General features: G+C 47.4%; 1 protein-coding gene across 14 annotated transcripts in view; it reads right to left on the reverse strand.

Annotated features, from left to right (window-relative positions):
• MSI2 (musashi RNA binding protein 2) overlaps window positions 1–14,070 on the reverse strand; it is a 212,461-nt gene that overhangs the window by 185,325 nt on the left and 13,066 nt on the right. Inside the window, exon 1 of one of the 14 annotated variants that reach the window (XM_069033638.1) lies at window positions 10,846–11,168. The exons of the other annotated variants lie outside the window; for them this stretch is intronic. The gene's annotated coding sequence lies outside the window, so the exon portion shown is untranslated. Of the gene's footprint in view, window positions 1–10,845; window positions 11,169–14,070 lie in introns of those variants that run through there. 14 annotated transcript variants of the gene reach the window in all.

A 14,070-nucleotide genomic window follows, 5' to 3' on the forward strand; every position in this document is an offset into this window, starting at 1 on the left:
AATTCACTCTCCACCAACACTGAGCACAGTCACTGCCTCTACACCAAACCCTCTACCAGGTGGCTGCAGCTATTCAGGGTTACATGGAACCATGTCCTACTCCCTTCCCAACCTCAGGATGCTCCTGCCTCCCTCCGGACTTCCCCCAGCAGCTCCTGACAACAAACACCTTTTCAAACTTACAACTGGAAGCCCCAGCTGCGACTGACCGGAGCATTGGACCAGAACGATTTACAGCAGAGCTGCTGGCCTCCTTCCCAATGGTGAGGCATAAAAAGGTCAAGTAGATGTTTGATTTGTGCTCTGAGATACCAAGCCTTGCACGCACCCATCCCCAGTTGTGCCCAGGGACACTCCCCAAGTTGCTGGAACAGCAACTGCTTCAGAGCAGAGAAACTCCAGCACTGAAGGAGGAAACCACACCAAACTCACTCATCTGCCTCCAGAAGCGCTGGGAGAGGTTTGTTTAGCACAGTGTGCAGCGGGATACATGTGCCCACATGAATGCCTGAATTAGAAAAAATTAAGCATTCATATGCATACCCATCTATTCTTAATGCATCTTCCTTCCCTGATTACATGTTCCAAATGAAGGCAACAGAGGGAAGAAAAACTTAGAGAAAAATTAATCAATCAGCTACTTGAGCCTTTTACGCTTTCACAAATAATCAAGTAATGGTGGCAAAGTATCGTAGAGCATCTCCCCCATTATCCCAGGGTAGGGATTCAGCTCAGAATCGTGATGAGCTGAGGGAGGCAGCACTGCAGGGCAGGCACCAGCCCCGCTCCAGGGAAATTATAGCAGCAGGGAGCAGAGGGAGCAGCATCAAGCCAGGCTAAAGGTGTATTTCTATGCATACACACACCCACACCCACACACCCCCCCACTGCAACTTCTGATTTGAAAAAAGAAGCACAAGGGGATAAAAATCCCAGAAAAGTGAATATGCAGAAAAGGTAACCCCAGCATGCTGCCTGTGTTCACCTGTGTGATGGAGAGGGACTTTTTATGTGGGCAGATAGAGACAGGACAAGGGGCAGTGGCACAAGGCCACCGACAGAAGGCAGGGTTAGATGGGATGGTGAAAGAAATTGTTCCCTGTGAAGGTGGTGAGGCACAGATTACCCAGAGAAGCTGTGGCTGCATCATCCCTGGAAATGTTCCAGGCCAGGCTGGACAGGTTCCTGAGCAACCTCATGTAGTGAGTAGCATCCCTGCCCATGGCAGAGGGGTGGAACTGGATGATCTTGAACACCCCTTCCATCCCAAACCTTTTCAGGATTCTATGACCTGTGAGCTCTTCTACACGAGTTTCTTTCACCACAGTCCCCTTTTTCCCATCTCACATGAGGGATGAATAGAAGACAACCCATTAGCAAGCAAAGAGGCTCCAGGGAACCACAACTTCTTGTTTGTTATTTGTTCCCATTCCCAGGGTGAGATCCCACACCATCCAAGCCTCCACTCCTGCACAGCACCATTCAGTTGGCCAAGAAATGGATGACTTGCATCAATACATTAAATTGGACTTTGTTATGGCATAAGTTGACTTGAAGTGGCTTTAATGGTTATGGAAAAATACTCCCTCCCTCAAACACACACGAGGCTGATCAGACCAATAGAGCTGTGCTTGTAATGCTGCTTATTTCACTTAAAGTCCTATTACAGCACCACAGCACTGATTGGCTTTAGAGAGGGATGTCTTCACAGCATTTAAAAGGTCTTGTGTTTAATTAAATTAGCTGCACCTGTATATATTATGTGCAATAAATCAACTATAATTTGCTACCATAGGCAGCTATTACTCTTCCCTGTGTTATTTATTGCTCAGCATCATTAGGGCAAAGGCTCTTCTAGGATACACTAAGAAATGGCAGTTTAGGGACCAAAAGCTGTAACTCATTTCATTTTCCTTCTCCCTTTTCAGTGGTGTCAGTCACATTTCTCGTACACTTGAACAAACACGAATATGTAAGAGATTTTGGCACCCATTATGTGTGTGTTCATACATATATTTATAGATAAAATAAAATTAATGTTCCCCACACATCTTGGTCTTGACTTTCATTTGCACATATCTACTAGCAAAATGACACAGCCCAAAAAGTACATAAATAAAAATAAATAAATAAAATTAAATAAACAAAACAATAGTACTGGATTGTTGTTCCTTGATGCTACGCAGCAGTGATGCTGTGGTACTCCAGCTATGCCACACACCATCCCTGAATACAATTTAGAGACTTACTCACTGAGGGATCACAGACTGCAATCACCCCTGTGGCAAACAGCAGCAGTGACTGTATAACCAGCACTTTGTGATTTATTTGGGGCTTTTTTAGCCATTCAGACATGCTACTGGATTTTCCACAGTTTGGCTCACAGTCAAGAGCATGATGGCATTATCAGTTCTGCTCCATGGTTTACTCAAAGGAAGAGTTTAGGAAGTACCAGCTACTGGCATGTAAGGTAGCCAGGGCAATGTTTGCTGAGGTTTCCAAAGAAACTAAACAGATCCATCCTGCCCCCACCTCAGCTAAGAAATCATTTAAAGTAGTAAAATTAAATCAACGGAGGAGAGTAAAACACTCCAGGAGCTCAGAATCCTGACTTGGTCCAGCACGCTCCCAAAGCGGCCACACAGAGCAGTCTGAGTACTGCACTCTGCTCTTCAGGGCTTTATTATTCATTTTTTAAACAGCTGCTACAACACACTGATGTTCACAATGCATTAAGTATCTTCCCTGCAATATTTTTCAACTGCTTTAACTGGCACAGAATGTCATGCAGGAGCTAATGTAAGGGAAGCTGTCTCAGGGAATGCAGAAGTATTCCAAGGGCTTGGTGTTGCTGCTCAACCATGTTTTCTCTAACCACACCTATTCTGTGATTTCTACTTGATTCCAAGACTCAGAGCTGAAATAACATCTCAGTCCTTTCTCCCCTCTGTGTATATGTATGCATATTTTTTAATTATGTTATTCTTCTAATTACTAAAAAGACAATCAATGTTAGGGCTTTTAGAGAAACATCAGCCATCAGGGGACACACATGGAATTAGCACCAATCCTAGCAGGAGTGGAGATTACCTGCAGAGGCACCTACTTATGGAGTTAGGGATGAGGAAAAAAGCACTGGTATTCTGAATCACACAACTGTTCAGCATCCAAAATCACTTCTGCTCTGTCTCCACAGAGTTGCTGGTCTTTACTACATCCAAGTGATCAGAGAAAAACAGTGAAGAGCTTGAACTTTGTTTACAGAAGATAAAAACTCAATATAGAAACAAACCAGTTCATTTAGACATGAACAAGCCAAACTTTAAAAAAAACTAGTGCAGCTGACAAAGCTGTGCTTGCAAAGAGTAGGAGCCCATTCAGGTGGAGCCAGAGCTTGTGGTCTCTGCTGTCTCACCTTCAACACCACCTTCATCACTTTCAGCACCACTGTCCTGGTCTGCTCTGACCAGGCTCTGTTCTCCCAGGCCTCACCAGCTTTGTTCATGAATGAGAAGAGCCAAATCCACACAGGTTATGATGCTGGACAGTCCTCCTGCTTCCCTCCCCACAACACTTTTTGAAAAACACCTCTGGAACTAGCAAAGAAAACACATGGGAATGGCTCCAGCTGGTGGAGGAGCAGGAAGCCCAGACAGTGGATGCCTCAGGGCAGAGCAGTGAACTCCAAGGCATGCACAGCACACAAAGCCAGGCAGAGGGAACACTACAGTAAGAGAACTATTAATAAAAATTAAAAGGACATTCAGGAGTATTATGAGCCAGATTGGGAGCTGGCACTGGATGGGGCTCAGGGGGGCCTGACATTAAACCCAAAAGAGATTATGTAACCTAAGCCATCCAGTGATCATCTGTTCCTCTGGTGTGGCTTTAAAGCGGCAGCGGGGCTGACACCGGCTCCAGCAGCGACCCAAGCTGGGACCACTTGCTCGGTGTCCCCGTGACTCCTGACACCTGGGCACTGCCATTGCCCTCTGTGCACCCCCAGCCACTCCACAGCATTCCCTCCTCCAGGCCAGACCCTCACAGCCCCAGAGCACAGGGCAGGGCCAAGGGCAGCTGGGCTCTGCCAGCTGAGCACCATCCCTGCTGCAAATCCCTGCAGCGAGCACTGGGGAAAGCAAACCTGTTTCTCCACCTCTGAGGCACGGACTGCCCTGCACACAGCATCAGCTCCCAGCCAGATGGACACCATGAAAAACTCATTATTTCATCAAAACGCTTCAGCCAAGGCAATATGCTCCAGTTCCTCATCTGCCAAGCAAGGGGTTGCAGAGGATTTGCCCTGCTCTCCTTGACCCAGAGGACCAGCACCTACGCAAGGATAATGCCCATCAGCTAATGGGATCTTCCTCAGAAAGGCTCTTACTTTCCTCCTGTTTTCTCATGGTCTGGGATCAACTGCTGTTCTACATAAAGTCATCAGAAAAGCTCACCAGCCATTATCATCCCTTTTCACATCCTTCAGTGAGACTTGATCCAGCCAAGGAATGAAAAATGCCTGATGGGCGAAGGGTGGCTGGCTCAAGTGGACATGGAGAGAACACAGAGCATCCACGCACAACCTGCCGTGCCCAGGGGCCGAGATGCTTGGGAGAACCCACACCAGAGCAGCAGCCTCCTGTCCTCGCTTCTCCTGACTGTGCTGTGGGACACAAATTTTCATCAGCCTCTGCTTCATTTTAAACATTCTGCAAAGTCTACAGCACACAGAAACACCCTCCCTAGCTGAACACAGAAGGAGAGGAAGCACATTAAAAAAAAATAAAATAAGAACCAACTACCATGTATTTTCAGAACAATTTCAGGAGGCTGATGTCGACAGACACTGCCCAGGACTGCACTAACCAAGGTGAGCACTGCAAAGCTGTGCCAGCACAGCTCTCTGAACAGCCCTTTTCCCCAACTCAGCCCCCCAGCTCTGACCTCCACAGCCCATTTCAGCCAGAAAGGTCAGTGGTATCAGCTCCTCATTCATCAAGCCTGAATACCAACAACTTTGTCACCTCTGAGAATGAACAATGTGAGTGCCCCCAACCCATTTTGCTGGTTACATCAAGGGCTGGGAGATGCTGCCCGAATCCTGGCAGAATGGCAGGAAACAAAAGTGGTCTCAGCGTGAGCAGGGACTTGATTATCTGCAATTAGCGAATCGATGATTCTTCAAGACGCTGATTTAGGCCAGCACTTCTTATTAGCAACAGTCAAGGAAAGCACAAGGGCAAATTGCATCAGAGCCAAGCCAAGCTCCCAAATACTGTCTAATTTAAAAATTAATACATAATCCTGCAGAACTCAGATACATACACAAAACAGCATCGCTTCTATCAGGTACAAGCTGAACCCAACCAAGTCCCCACCACCATGGAAACAAGCATTGTTATTATTTTACTCCAAATACATGGGCATCTCGGGTAGTCAGATGTTAACAGCCCACTGTGGAGGGCACACACTCATTCTAGTGACTTGCCTGGGGTTACAGGTCTGCACCCTCACTGCGAGGTGGAAAGGCTTAGTGAAGTCCCTGAGAAGACACCCACTGGGTTTGGATGAGGCCCTTCTGTTTTTAAATACTTGATCTAATTTTGTCTTGTAACATTACACAAGAACACAGCTGTATATTTAGTCTCAGCGTTAAACCATTAATTTGCAACTTACAATTTAGTAATACTCCCCGTTAATAATGCCATTACATGGGTTATGTTCACTTTCTATCGGAAAGTTTAAACACTACATGTCTCACTCAGCTTAAAATTAAACCACTGCGCCCATTTGAGATCAGTCACCAAGACAGGTATGGTATAAAATATACAACAGCAGACAGCTTCAATATACATTTTACTTTCATTTGTCTGAGATGTTTGTGCCAAGAATCCACTTGAGCCTGCTCTTCACTCGATTAGGGAGAAAAATTTGTTTTTAAAATGATTAAAAGCATAACACTGCCCAGTGTCATGTCCCCTCCAATAATCTTCAATTTGTGGGACTGTCTTTGAAACTGTAGCAGAGCAGTTTTACCACTCACAGCATATATTTTTGATTTAGCAATCCCCACACTTCCAGAGGGGTTACCAGAAGGAAAAATAAGTATCATTAACCCATTGATTTTAGAAAGAAAACCAACAAAAAAGCCCAACGTTTAGCTGTTTTAAGTGAGAATCAGACAGGCTTGAACACTAAAGAGGAGTTATGATTTATACACTAAAAATATTTTTAAAAGAGAAAAATTAAAAAGGCCGAGTGGAATTCCAACACCATTCCTTCAGCAGTGCACGAACACCTCAGGACACTGTGGCAATGCTTGCAGCGGACCCAACGGACTCTGCTGTGCTCAGAGGTGCTGAGTTACGCTTTCATGGAGACAAAAGGATGGGCCCCTGCATTCCTTCCCTTCACAAACCCAGATAAATTCCAGCCCTGAAGTACAGGAAATTAAAACAGAATAATAAACTGAGAAAAATGCTTCCACCAGGGAAGGAAATCCCGACCCAGCGCTTGTGCCCTGCAAAGAGTTAAAGCCTCAGCCCCAGCCAGCCCTGCTGATCTTAGTGCAGCTGCTACCTGCAGCCATGGCCCCTCAGTAGCAACACACAAGGGGAAAGTGCAATTTTGAGCTTCTCTTTTCATCTCTATGGTGACAAAAAGCTCTGCAGAGGGAAATCAGGGTGCCTTCCACTCAAAAGGTTTCTCATTTTCAATGACGGCCTTTCACAATATTTTAATTAAATCTCTGGTGGAGAAGCTTTCAAGAAAAAAAAAAATTTCAGATTGTGGGGCTCATTTACAACAACAGAGTTAAAAAGGGGGGAAAATGTATTTTTGCCATTTTTAAAACAGAAAGATTCTCTAGTTGAAGACTTGAGAATAAATCTACCAGCTGCAAAGTTTTACAAAACCAGCATGTGAAGGGGCCAGGAAGTCTTTCAGTAACAAAAACATTTTCTTGCATGTAACGTGTCTCTGGAATTTTAGGAGAGGCTGAAGGACCACACAGCAAAGAGCCCTTTCCCACGGGGCTGAGCACAGGCCAGGCCCGGGAGAGGCACCGATGGGGTTCTAGAGAAGCCCTTTTGTCCCCCTGCAGCACAACCACCATCACATCCTGCTCAGCAAGCCAGCAGCACCGAGGGGGTGTGAAGGCTGCAGGATAAAAGCAAGGCCATGGTGTTTATCTGTGTTTTTAGAAGTCTCAGTTCACTGCTAACAACAAAACACAGTGACACCCACAAGCTCCGAGGAAGGGGCAGGTCCATTCCACAAACCTGCGCACACCGCAGCCAGAGGACAGCCTGCACCCAGTGCTCTCACTGCCTCCCAAAAACCACATTTCTGTGGGCCCAAGTGTGCCCATCCTTTCTCCTGGGCCCAAGACACGCCCCAGCAGATGTGCAGTCCCTGCCACCGGCAGCCTGCACCCCAAGGTGCAGCAGGTGAGTGCTCCCCAGCTCCACAGTGAGCGCCTTCTGACACAGATGGAAAAGCCCATCTCATGGAAAAGAGATGGAACCACCAAAGAGGCACTGGGAAGCTTGTATCGAAATCACAGAACACATCCAGAAAAGCAGCAAGTGGCTGAGCACAGGAAGATCACTCAGAGAGGGTGGTTCTGCAGCCCTACGGAAGGGCACCAGAAGTCCCACAGACACAGCACTTGCCCACGATGCCCATTTCACTCCAAGGCAGCAGCGTTCAGCTGGAGAGGCACAGTGCAGGGAAATGATGACTCTGCAATTAAAGCCTCCACACGGCGCCAAGAGACTCAAGTGTGTTAATAAACGTAAAGCTCTGGACAAAGCACTTTGCCTCTCATCCAAGCTCCGTTGTATAATGTGCGAATAATACCCCTACTTCATCTAATATATTGCTAAAAGAACATATTCCTACTGCAAGGTGTGGTGAACTCCTTCGAAAGCAGCGCTCTGACAGCGCAGAGCTTCCAAGTAGCTTGAACGACTGGAAGAGCGCATTGTTAATTTAATTTTTTTAAGTCTAACAGGATACTGAAGTAAAAAGTCTAACGAGACATGAGGAAAGAAATATTCTGATCCTCTTTTTAAACTAAAAATCAGGGCGCAGGGAGCTGCAATGACACCCGAGCCTGGATGCCCTGAATCCCGGACCGGTGCCTTTGTCACCACACTCAATAGAGAGCACAAGGGATTCAAGCCAGGCTGGCCACTTATCCAGCATTCCCCCCGCTGGCTGGAAATTGCTATTCTAGGAGCTATCCAATCTTTAACGACTTCTGGACTAGTCTGCATTTGATTTCAGGGCAAAGGCCATGCCCAGAGGGAGACCCCTCGAGGAACTCCTCCCTCCAGCTCTCAGGTCATTTTTAAGGCCATCTGAAAGAAGACAAAATCGTTTAGTGCTCACACAGGCTAAATTTCAAGAGCTCTAAAATGAAATACAACCTCTTTTCATAGCCACCAACAGGCAAAAAGTCTGTTCTCAAAAATAAAACACTGGGGCAGGGGTGGGATCATTCAGGACCAAAGGTTTCTTTTAAACTGATGCAAACAGAACTGCGTATTTTTCATGTAAATTATTAATTTTTCTAAAATCATAATGACTGCTGCAAGTCCAGCTACCTCTGTACGTAAAACCCTTTCCACATACAGATTTTCCTGGGGGAAAAAAGGCTTATCCCCACAAAGGAGTATGAAATAAATTGCTTTACTGAAGGTTAATAATATCCTGTCGCCGTGGTAAAAGACTCAATTACAAAACCTTCAGAAGAGCTCCCAAGGAACTCATCTGCCTGCAGTGACAGAGGCTTAAATAGCCAAAATACACAGAAAGGCTAAGCACTTCCCAAAAGAGAGGAAAAGGGGAAAAAGATGGGGGGGTTAAGTAAAAAACCTGGAAATTGGACACTCAAGCTTATAAAAAAAACCCCTAACACACACAACCACAGTTCCTCTCTGCACACACAATTCTCTATAATCTCAGCAAGAATTATGGCCTAGGGAGACCAACACTAATTTTAGTATCAGATTTATTATGCAGCAGGGAGCAGAAATCAGTCAGGCCCGTCTCTCGGTCCTAATGGGCAGAACTGGCTCACGCTCCAGGAAGGCTCTGCTGAAGAATAGCTCAGGCCTGGTGAAAAACAAAGCCCCTGGGGCTCCCCGAAGCACAAACACACTGCGTTCTTAGAAGCCACAATAAAACACAATGATACTCCTCATTTCTGCTGCCAGAAGATCCCAAAGCCCAGCACCCGGCGCTCCCAGCAGAGCCGCAGCCACGGGCACGGCTGGGAACCAGAGCCCGGCCGGAGCTCCTGCTGCCCAGCCTGCCCCAGGCACAGCCTCTGCCGGGCTGTGGGGCTGGAGCCCGGCGTCTCTCAGCCACGGGGCAGGCAGAGTTGAGGCATGGAGTGCTCACCACCACAGCTCCAGCCAAACCCTGCATCCCCTCTCCACGCCCACAGCAGAACCCCGGCTCCCCAGCGCAGCTCTGTGCACAGGATGCAGCACTGCTGTGTGCTCACACACACAGACCTTCTCCCAGAAAAGCACCAGCACCTCTGTATTCCCTGTTTCCCTTTCTTGCCCCATACCACAGGAGCCTGCTACAGGTTTGGAAGCTCTGGACAGGTGTCACACGGGCACCACGTTCAGTCTGTTCTTCTGGGCACTCACCCCTCCCTTTTAAACATCTTACAACCTTCCCCTGCGTCTGCCTGTGCCCTGCTCGGACTCAGAGCACCACCTGCACCATTCTTAAGAAGCTTCAAATATCCAGTGAAGCCAGGCCTATCCTCAACAACTGTTTCTAATAAGCCAGTACTAGTTACAAAAGCCTTTTGCAGAGGGTTTCATTACTGACTCACACCCATCTCCGATGATGCAACACCCAGGCCACTTCCACACATAGCCTCATCACCTCTTGGGGACTGCAGTTCCTCACCCAGCAGTGCCCATGGCACAGTCAGGACACCTCAGCCCCAAAAACCCTGCATCTCCCCTCCTCCCCAGCACCTGGGAACACGCAGCCCAGCAGAAGCCCCAGCACACATCAGCTTTGGAATAATCCTCTCCCAAGGCACCAGCGATTTCCCGTTTCGAGTATTGCAGAACACATGAGCAGCACTTCTGTTTTGCACATCCATAAAACAAGGGTGATGGCAATCACTTACCTCATCTCTGTGTGATGAGAACAAGGGCCACATTTAAACTAGTTTAAGTCATTTCAGCACACAAGTCTTTCGTGAAAGTAGGATGCTGATTCTCCAGGAATGTACATCCCACAGACTTTCAACTAACATGATGAAATAAAACTTTTCCAAGAATCAGTTTTTCACTCACAGTTCACTCAACTCAAGACCAGAAACTTTCAAACCATCACTATCTCATTTTACATTTGCGTAGTGGACAGGCAGGCACACGCCTCCAAAAACTGCACTCCTTGTTCTTTGTCTATCTAGGCACTTGGCTAGCAGATTTCTGGGTTTGTTTTTAAAATGCCCTTGAGTGTATTAAGCAATTTAGAAGCTTTGCTTTGAGCTGCTCTAACAGAAGTTAGGGGATAACTCCTGCTAACTCCAACAAAAACAGACAATCATCACTAAGAAATGAAGAAAAGTCCATAGAAAACATACACAATCAGGCCTGTTTTTCACCTGGTCCTAGCTCAGTGCAAAAGTAAATAAAAAAGCAGGCTTACAAGTTTTGGATTCCCCTGTATCATTTTCCTCCTTTAAAATGGCAGTCTTTTGCCTCAAAATTTCAGAAAAAAAAAAAAAAAAAGGTAAAAAAGCATAACCAGTCTCCCATCCAACAAGTGTCTCCCCTACCCAAAAATCATCCCCAAAACAGTTACCTTCTTATGGCTCAAACCAGCCCCAAGCCATCCTATGCTGTTCGTGAAGAGACCACAGCAGTTCTGGCTCCTACCTCACCTCCTCCACTGACTACCTTCACCCAGAGCACCTGACTGCAATCAGAATTAGGGGGCCTGAAAATTGCTTTCAGCTGACAGGTTTCAGGTTTCACACCTGCCTAATCAGCACCACAGCAGGAGGGCAACGGACAGGAGAGATCAGCAGACCCTCCTAACACTGGCCTTGATCAGGTAAACGCAAACCACCTGTGCCCAATCTTGGGCTCACCAATCTCAGTGCAAAATCCAGAGATCTCCACACGCTGCTCCTTCCACTGCTTCAGCTGCCCAACCACCAAACTACCTCTTCCTCCCTCTGCCTCTTCACAGCCCAGAGCACATTTTCACCTGCATAACCAGCACCAATAATCAGCCAAGAAATTCAGGACTTGCTCTCTGATCTCTGTTCCACCTCAAGAAGTGCTTGGCAGCATCCATTTGTCTGCCTTGATCCAACAATCTCCAGTTCTCAGGAATGCAAGACAAACAGGTGCTGCTGCCCTTCTCTCAGCTGGAGCCAATTTAGAGCATTTCAAGGAAACACACCAAGGCACTCTTCAACGATGAAGGGCTGCACCTGCCCAAGACCTCTAAGAACATTAAGAAACAGTAAAAATTCATCTGACCATGTCCATGTAAGAAGTTTACCCTGTCCCTGCATTCCTTCAGCTGCAACTAGGATGAAATAAGATTCATGAGTAATGTGTTCTGTAAAAACACTTGTCCCCTCCTACCTGTTTCTCTCCCCATCACTTTCAAATGAATTGACACTTTATGTTACTTTCCACATACTACAAGAGCATAGCACCAGATGAATAATGTTCTACTCACACTATCATAAGCTTCATGCGTTCAGATAACAGTGATGGGGACTATAAAGGCACGAAGACAGATAATCACTGCTTATGTCTGCAATTATAGTTCCAATAAAGCTTCTTCATGGCTCTTTAGCACTAAGGCTTTTGGACTGGTTACTGAATTGTTTTACTATTTTTTTCTATTCCATATTTTGTTCTTTTCCTATTGCATACACATGCTTAATCGAGAGAGAAGACAAATGCCTCTACTAAAATATCCACTGGAAATAACTACAAAAAGATGCCCAGAAATCTAAACTGACTTCTTATGACTACCACAAAATCAAAGCCATGCTCACAAAACATTGGGGGAATCATAACTGTAGAAGATTTTCAACTATCATTGTATTCAATCTGGAAGATTAATGACAGTGGATGTGACCAGATGAAAAAGAGAGGGGGGAAAAAAATAAAAATCACACAAGACGATCACAATTCCCTCCTCACACATATAGGGCCGAGCACATCACACACAGAACCTGCTGCTTCCATCCCAGTTCCCGGGATCAGGTGAGGCAGGAGTTCAGAGCACAAAAGGTGATGTAGCAGGAGATTCTCCAGGTTCTTTTCCCTGTCACCCACCCACCCCCACCAGGGTCCCAGGCAGGCTGGGGCAGGAAATGCTCCCTGACAGGCACAGAGGGGACAGAGGCTCACGATCCCAGGGCAGCCTGTCCCCAGAGCTGTGCAAGCACATCAGGACATGCTCCCCATCTGCACAGGATGGAGGCACCACGGCAGCCATCCCTCCCAGCTGCAACAGGGAGAACGACAGGCACCCAGACAGGAGCGGGCACGGCCGTGCCGCACAAAGGAGCCAGCCAGCTCCCAGGAGCCAGGCCTCGGGGGCGGAGGAGCGTCCGGCATGGCTGAGCGCCCGGTGCTGCGGGGAAGAGAAGCCAACGCTTATCTGGAGGCAGAGGCCTCCAGGACACCTGCAGTTCAGCATGCTTCCCCCTCTCCTCCAGTTACTGAGGGCACCAGGAGCAGCCCTGTGTCACAACGCACCGCTGAGCCCACTGCAACCCTCTGCCGGGCTCCCCCCTTGCTGCCAGCCCCCGCGCTGGTTTGTAGCCATGAGACCGGCGTGAGCCATAATTCACACCACCAGCTACCCTTCACATGCTGTGGCCTCACATCCTTATCTTGCTTCCCCCTCTCCAAAGTTCGGAAGTGCTGGTGTACGGCAGGAACCTCAGCAGTTACAGCCTCCACCACCCACCGGAGCGCTGCCACTCCGGTCACAGCTTCCCTTGTAAATTTGACAGTCAAAAGTCGTTAAAAACAACAAAAAAACCCAGTTTAACCCCTCAAAGACAAGTCACATAAAGAGCTGGCAGTGTACAATGCTGCTCTGCCTCCCACACTTCCTCCCCAGCACCCAGGGATGCTGCCAACATCCCCTTCAGACAGAGGCGGCCGTTTACTGTGGTATCAAACCCGGGTGTCAGGAAGCGGCTGCGTTCTCTGCCACACTGAGGTCTTTGGATAATCGCCCGCTGCCCTTTTTTCTCTGACCCTTCATCTCCAGGCTCAATGGCAGCATCGGTACCAGGCCCCCCAGGGCCTTATCTGGGTTACATAGCTACATGCTATGCCAAGACCAAGAGGGACCAACAGTGATTCTGCTTCCTCAGCTCTCAACCCCAGCCAACATCGGGCCCAGGACATTTTCCTAGCAGGTTTTATGAGGGTTTTTTCACCAGGTAGCATTTGAAGAGGGTACAGTTCAAATGGTTGGTGTGTATTCAGCAGGCCACCTGTCTAGGGCCAGAGTCTGAGAGCTGACCTACAGAGAGTGACTGGGGAGAAAGATGAGCTGTCTGGTGCAAATGCATCAATCAAAACAACCCCAAACACTTCACAGCAGAGACTTTTTGAGGAGAGGGAGCTCCTGCTGCAAGAAGCCAACAGTTTTTGCTGTAGTTGTCTCAGGGCTTGCTCAGTACACACAGGAGAGATCTCTCAGGGATCCTGAGGACATGGCAGACAACAAGACCTGACACCACCCAACACCATGTCTGGTAGCAGCCCCAGACCAAAAGGTGGGGCAATACTCCCAATCCTCAGAAAATTCCTATCGTATTTCCCATCTCAGCATTACCTCCGGACTTCTTTTCAATGTTTTCTGTTCCCTCCCACAATTCATTGAACACAACATGCTGCTATAGGCTCTGTAGGTCTGCCAAATACAACAGCAGAAGTAGGCAAATTTCACCAGTAAAGGAACATCTTTACACTCATTTACAGCACTTTGCAAACCTTTGGCAAAAGGATAAATGCTCCATGTACATATTGAGCCCTGCAC

Source organism: Aphelocoma coerulescens, chromosome 19, assembly GCF_041296385.1.
Source record: "Aphelocoma coerulescens isolate FSJ_1873_10779 chromosome 19, UR_Acoe_1.0, whole genome shotgun sequence".
In the NCBI taxonomy this organism is placed as follows: domain Eukaryota; kingdom Metazoa; phylum Chordata; class Aves; order Passeriformes; family Corvidae; genus Aphelocoma; species Aphelocoma coerulescens.